Genomic DNA, 7,261 nt, shown 5'->3' on the forward strand with positions numbered 1-7,261 from the left:
CCCACCACGGTCTTCACTCCCCGTTGTACGTCACGGGTACTATGGTGAAAAGAAACAGCTTCTCACCTCGTCAGTGTTCTCCCTGGTTCGTGGGACCCGTCACTCCCCGTCCGGGTCGGTGCTGGAACAAGCTGTGACCACCCCTGCAAAGGAGGGGGTGCCGGCAGTTTTACTAATGGTCCGGTTGCGCCCGCACCGATCCAGACGAAAAGATGTAAGGTCCCGGGTTGCGGCACCAGTGTATGTTAGGTCTAAATACGTTAAGACCGTTGCTAAAATGTGAATGTTGGGTCTAAATACGTTAAGACCGTTGCAATCACAACTCAGGGAGAAAAACACTATCTGACTTAAAAGGCGACCAGAGGCAGAGAGGTGCGAGCTGCAGCTCGGAGAAAAACCCAACAAAAAGAGACACAAAAGTCCGATATAAGTTGGATTGCTCTGATGGTGATGCCTCAGAACCAGGTATTTATTATAGGAAACATAGACCACACCCAGAGGGCTGTGCAACAGCGCTCTGGGTGCAGGCTTAATACCATATATGGTAACACGAAAACTTTGGGGGAGAAAAAGGCTCATATGTCCCTGCAGTGGGTCACATACCCCCACACTGGCCCAAACTAGTTTAAACCAGCTATGGTGGACAATGGATATGTTTTGCAAACACACACACACACACACACACACAGTTAATCATGGATAATTTCATATTCTAACTATCGTTTAATCATTTAACTATAACTAATAAAGTAATAAAAACCACACAGACTATAACATATCTTACAGTATGTAATGGCAAAGGGTAAATTAAATGGGAAAAATGTGCCAAACAATAGTAAAAAGGACAAAATAGGGAAAAGAAAACAAGTGGTATTTATTGGGCAAAAGGTAGCTTATTTGGATGACTTGCAAAAATGGACAAAAAATTGTTAAAAAGGGATATTTATTGGCAAAAGGAAGTTAAAGGGGACATATGATGCTAAATTCAGTTTTTTAGCCCTTAAATGCATTTTGTTGTATATTTAGAGTGTTTAGAAGAACAGAAAAGTTCAAATTAGTCTCTTCAGGTGCTCTGTTGATATCTTTATATTCTGTTTTGGTCATATTTTTCAATCTGTTTCGATTTTTCTATTCTCTATGACGTTTTTTGAACAATAACGTCACAGTATTTGCAGCGGAACTGCCAAATTAGTGCATCGACTCTAGGCCCAACACTTCGAGCAATCCGCCATTTTTATTTCTCGCTTTTATTTTGTAGTCCAAGCTCAAGGATGCCGAAGTTACGAGAGGATAAGTCAAAATGTTCGGTTGTTGGATGTCGTAACCCACACGCTTCATTACACCGTCTCCCAGCATCAGAACCTTTTCAAAGTGCCTGGTTGAGTTCTATTTTTCACGGACATGTACCCACATCTGTGGGTAAGATCATTTTTGTGTGTGCGCGCTTCAAGGATGACTGCTTCAGCAACCTCCGCCAGTATAAAGAAGGATTTGCCGAAAGACTTTGTCTGATTGAGGGTTCAATTCCTTCTATCTTTGGAGACAACAAACAGAGCACTTCGGTAAGCTGTAAATAATGCTAAAAAGTGTGATGATAAGACGTCCCTGTCATTGTTTTGTTAGCATTAGCAGTTGCACCGTCTTCATATGTTAGCGCTGTGTGCTCGTTTTAGATCCTTGATGATGTGGCCTACGTGATTTAATTTAAGTCTAAATTTTTCATTAGTGATTTCATTTTGCTGTTTTTGTCTCCGAAAAGACTGTATTAAAATGCAACACATGACGTTAGCTTGGCGCTAGCGTTAGCTCTGCCCTTGTGTTAGATCACTTGTTAACATCCATATGAAGACATTGTTCTGCAGGTTCATCATCTTCACTTTCATCTCGCTCCGCTGGGTCAGACTCTGGCTCGAACATGTACGGCTGGATGGACAAGTCTTCCGTTGTCGACATTTTGTAAATAACGTGTGAATGAAAAGTTTCTGCGCCTCTACATAATCGTATCTCTTCTATCAAACTACAAAAATGGCCGAACAGGGTGGAGTTGAACCGAGTGTCACCTCTGCAACCTGGAGAGGGGGCGGGGTATGAAGTGTCTCATTTGCATTTAAAGAGACCGCACCAAAACGAGTTGCTCTTAGGGGTAGAAAAGGGGCCTGTGGAGCTATAATTCAGACCCAAGCATTGCAGTTCCGCTTTATATAGACCACAACTGTATGATTTATATGTAAAAAGGAAGGATTTAAAAGCATGATATGTCTCCTTTAAAGTCTGAAAAAAGTGTCCGAAAAACGGGAGAAAGGAAGTTGCAAAATGGTCAAAGGAAAAATGTTAAAAAGAGTTAAAGTTTCCCCCTTTTAAGATTATCTGGGGGAATAATAATTCAAATTAAGACAAAGAGCCACATGTTGAGAATCAGTGAAAGCTTCTCCATGGTGGCCTTTGATAATGTAGTGGACTGGTCTGGACAGAAAATTCCAGGGCTGAATTTTGGTCCCAGTCCACCCCTGCCATTACCCAACATGGTGCTATAAAACTAAAATCCCCACATCAGTTTAATTTCACATCTATGTATCCTATAAGCTCACACAATACTTCCCCTAATAACATATTGCATGAATTGTAATGATTAACTATTTTAATGTTTCCTATACTCTCGTCCAATTTTCTATTGCTAAATATTCCGACTCTCTACCTTTCCCAAAAAACCCGTATTGTATTGATTCTTTTACAAAGAATATACACCCTCACCCTTTCTTCTTCCTCTACTCAATATTATGGGGCCATCTCTATCTCTACAAATGCTGTGATATCCTTTAATGACAAAATCTATAGTTGTCTTAAGATTTCTGCTCTCCTTTTTAGGTTTCGTTTAAAACATTTGAATTCTTTCCCATTTGATCTGAAACTACTTGGGTTCTATTGTATGAGAATCAGCTCATCTTAGCCTCGAATCCTCCTGATTTCCTCTCCGTTTCCAGTCTTTCATTGAACTGTTCTGCACGATACTTCTTTAATACCCAAGAACTTCTCCGCTCCCTTCACAATTATTTTAACTTTCTATGTTTTGTGTTTCACTTGGTCAGAACAATTGATTACAGTCCATACGCTAAAAATAGCATCAGGTTATCAGCTGTCGGTGCATTTGAATTCTCTATCTGACTTCTTTCTGATCCTTGGGTTTTGGTTAATCCAAAGAGCTTCATTCCCTCCTCTTTGTTGCTGAACCTTTTTTACAGTTGGCATAGCATCTCTTATATCAACAGCCATCTTCCTTTCTTCACAAACTTACCCTGTGCTGACCTCTGCAATTTCTTTACAGCATTTCTTCTGCTCCTCCTCTTTACACTCCTCAATTCTGTACTCTACCCCACATTTACAGCACCTCTGCTTTCCCTTACATACTGCTGCCAGGCATCTATACTTCTGGAATTTGCAACATCTTAATGGAGGTGGTTCATAAAGCCTCACCTGGAAACTTTAAGTTATTTACATTACCCCGGTTCTATGAGTAATATGAGTGAGATGTCTCATTATTTGATGCACCCTCCATCTGTAGCCCTCAGAAGCGTTCTTCTCAATCTGCCAATCCTGATTGGTTGGTGAAACTTGTCTGTCTGCCAGAGACACTCCCACCTCCTATAAGAGGAGGAGGCGGACAGGCACACATCATTAAAAATAAGCACCTCTTCCCACTCGCCCAAGCAAGAAGGGTTGTCTGGTGACACATGTCACTCATATTACTCATAGAACCAGGGTTATGTAAATAACATAAAGTTCTATTTCATAATATTTAGTGAGATGTCTCACTATGGGATGAGGTTGCTCCGGTATTGCAGACATGCTTATCGAGCAAAGACCAGCCCGCAGGGCAGAGGTCTGTACACTTTAAGACAGTAGAACCACTTGTGCCACGCATGGAGCGGAGACGTCTAGCATGTTAAAGTGACAAACGTGCTGAACAGACACTTTCCTGAACAAAGCCCAGGGTGTGGCGAGACCCTGAGTCGAGTGCGCGAGCAGACCCTCAGGCGGCCGCAGACCCTGACTCGTACAAGCCAAAAGCAATAGCCTCCACAATCCAGTGTGACAGGCGTTGCTTAGCAACAGGCTTTTCGAGAGGAGACAACACAATTGAACTAAACAGAGACTGATAGAAACTAAAAGAGGACTACATGGGATGAAAATAAACACAACCTTACTGATCCTGACACTATCATCCTAATGTTCTGGCAGTTTTTGGCGTCTCTATCTTGAATCAACACATGCCACTGGACTGGATTGAAGTTTTCCTTTGGGAGGTTTTATCAGTCATCCAAAGCGTTCATACGTCAGGACTAACTTTAATCCTGTTAATTTGTTGTGACTAATTGTGTGACATGCAGCAGCTTTCCTGTGGCTCCAACAGTCAAGCCTGCCACCTTGCATTTTCAGAGCAAAGCTTTTCCTTAGTGTGAACTTCAAACCAACTGTGTGACAATGAGTAATAATCCTGCTCTCTGTAGCTTTGCTGATATGAAGGATCAGTCTCGTGGATTCCTTCTTTGGCGTTTAAGCTTTGAAAGAATTCTACAATCTCTGAACCTCTGTCAGGGTTTTTTTTTTTTTTTTTTTTTTTTTTACTGAAGTAGGGTAGTTCATATAAAAATATTCCTCCACCCAACAGTCTTTTATCAACCAACCATGAGCTGCGAGTGTTGGGTACATGGAATGGCTTGCATAATACAGTGGCTCACATTGTTGGCTCACTTGGGGCCACTTTCGCTCACTATTGTGTTTCAGCTGAATGTGGGAATAAAAAAATGGTTACAAATGTGATTTAATTTTGCAGCCCAGGTTAAAAAAAATCCTTTTATCAAACCGGTCACATCCCTCATAAATCATCATCTGCTTGTTGGAGCTACACTGTTCAGAATATTATTGAGAGACAATTGTAAAGGAACTAGGATTATTATTATTATTATTATTATTATTATTTTGCATCATTTATAATAATTTATGGTCATTAATAAGGATGAGATGCTATAGTCTGTCACAAAGCTAATACAAAGACCATCATGTCCACTACCATCTTCCTTTAAGCCAGTGGTTCTCAAACATTTTGGGTATTCCCCACTTTCAACGAAGCTGAACTTTCAAACCCCACCTAGCGCCCAAATAATTCAAACAAACAACACATTTTCAAATTTATTGAACGAACAGAGAACAGGTAATATCAAATTTTATAATAAATCAAAAAAATATTTAAACTAATCACCAAACATTAAAAAAAACACAAATACAAATGTAAACGTCCAGCAGTAGAGGAAACAAAAGAACATTGTTTGCAATCTGTGACAAAATATTTTAATAAAATAAAAATAGGTAACTGTTTTTTAACAGTAACATCCTTCGATGTCGGCTCTTCCTATCATTGTGAAGCAGTAACAACAGGAACAATGACTGCAGACGAGAATACATCACATAAAAAAGGACAAAAAAAAAAAAAAAAAAAGGAAGAAACGAGGTTGGATGTAAAATTATCTGTGTTCAAATTAGGGGACGGATCTGGATAAGCATAATGCTTTTTTCCGTCGCCCTTTCCGGCATGCAAAAGCTCTGAATGTCAAATGAATTTCTGTGAATGCAACCATGTCGGAAATGAACTGAATAAATAAAAAAAATAAAAAATAAAAAAATAAAGTCAGCTATGGAAAGTTTGTTCATTTTTGCACTTTAGTACCATGTTACATTTTGTTCCCTGTCCATATCTAATGCAGTGATTTGTTTAGTGTTAATGATCTCTATTGTCAATGAAGAAAGGCATTTCAAGTCCTCATGGCATGAAAAAACAAGTTAATTTTAACAAAAAAAAGAGAACCCAACGAACATTAAATTGAAGATTTCCTCCTGTTTGTCACGCCCCACCTGTCATGTCTCCATTCCCCACCAGGGGGGGCATGCCACATGCTTTAAAAAGCACCTTTTTAAGCTAAAATAACAAAGCAAAGGTTATCACAGTGGGGCCATAAAAATGTGATTCTGTGATTCAAGGGTCGCATTGTCAGGAACCTCCATGTCAGTATTTAAATTACTAACCTCTCTAAGCAGGAATACTGGAAAAAGCAAAGGGTTTTGTGTGTTTTTGTTGTTTTTTTGGGTATTTTTGGGGCCTGTACTATGAAGTTGGATTTCCTCTTATCGCGATAACCTATGGTATTTTTTCTGTGTGATGTACTACGATGCAGGTTAATTTCTTACCGGGGTAAATCACCATGGTAACTTAATTGTGCTGAATGGTCAGGACATTTGTGACCAATTTTAATACGTTTTGTGGAATATTTCAGGAAAATAGCACAATTTTGGAAATATTCTTTAAAAAAGCAGGATGTGGAAACATTTTAAAGTAATTGTTTTATTTTTTTAGATGACGGCGTTACGTCCACTTTTTTGGCAAAGTCTTTTGTTTGCAATTCACAAATTTTTGCTCGTGGATTTTTGTCACAAATTTGATTCCATAAGTAAAAAGAAAAAGGTTTGTGTTTAAATGAGTTTACTTGATCATGTCTAATATTTTTATTAAAATCACAAAGCATTTGTTTATTGAAAGCTTGGGTAACAATTGCATTTAATACGGAGGTAGATTTGTGGCTTTATTATTCAATAAAAAAAAAAAAAATTAAAATCACTTCAATCAAAAAAAAATATATATATATGTATATTTTTAATCAAAAAAAGGTTTACTTTTATCAAAAATACATATATTCAATTTAAGAAAAAGTGTTCAAATGCAGAAAGAAAATATATTTGAGACCCAAATAATTGCATTTGAAAAAGGTTTTGTTTTTGTTTTTATAGAAAACTTTTCTTTTGATTGTAGTCATCTTTTTTTAAAATGGGCCATATTATGGGTAGTACATTCGTGTCTTTATTATTTATTCAAAAAAATTGAAGATTTCAATCAAAGAAGAAAAACATTTTTTTTTTTAAATTCAAAAAAGGTGTTTAAATGCATTCATTTGGGTCTCAGATATTTTTTTTGGATTTTAGCACTTTTTTTTTTCTTTGATTGTAAATATTTATTTTTGATTGAAGTAAACTTTTTTCTTTTATTGAAAATGTGTTTTTTTTTTTTTTAAATTGAATAACAAAGACACAAATCTACCTCCATAGTTGGTCCCCATTATTTTACCTCTCGGTTATTTGTTTACAGATCTGCACATGCGCAGTTGGCCTCCTGTAATGTAAGGCCACGGCAGCATCGGCGCAGCTTTCCACGCTC

The 7,261-nt window shown here is 38.0% G+C and overlaps 1 protein-coding gene across 1 annotated transcript in view; it reads right to left on the minus strand.

The window, feature by feature from the left end:
- anxa5a (annexin A5a) overlaps positions 1-7,261 on the minus strand; it is a 1,189,405-nt gene that overhangs the window by 141,307 nt on the left and 1,040,837 nt on the right. The window lies entirely within an intron of this gene.

The sequence above is a fragment of the Gouania willdenowi genome, chromosome 10, assembly GCF_900634775.1.
Source record: "Gouania willdenowi chromosome 10, fGouWil2.1, whole genome shotgun sequence".
Taxonomy (NCBI): Eukaryota; Metazoa; Chordata; class Actinopteri; order Blenniiformes; family Gobiesocidae; genus Gouania; species Gouania willdenowi.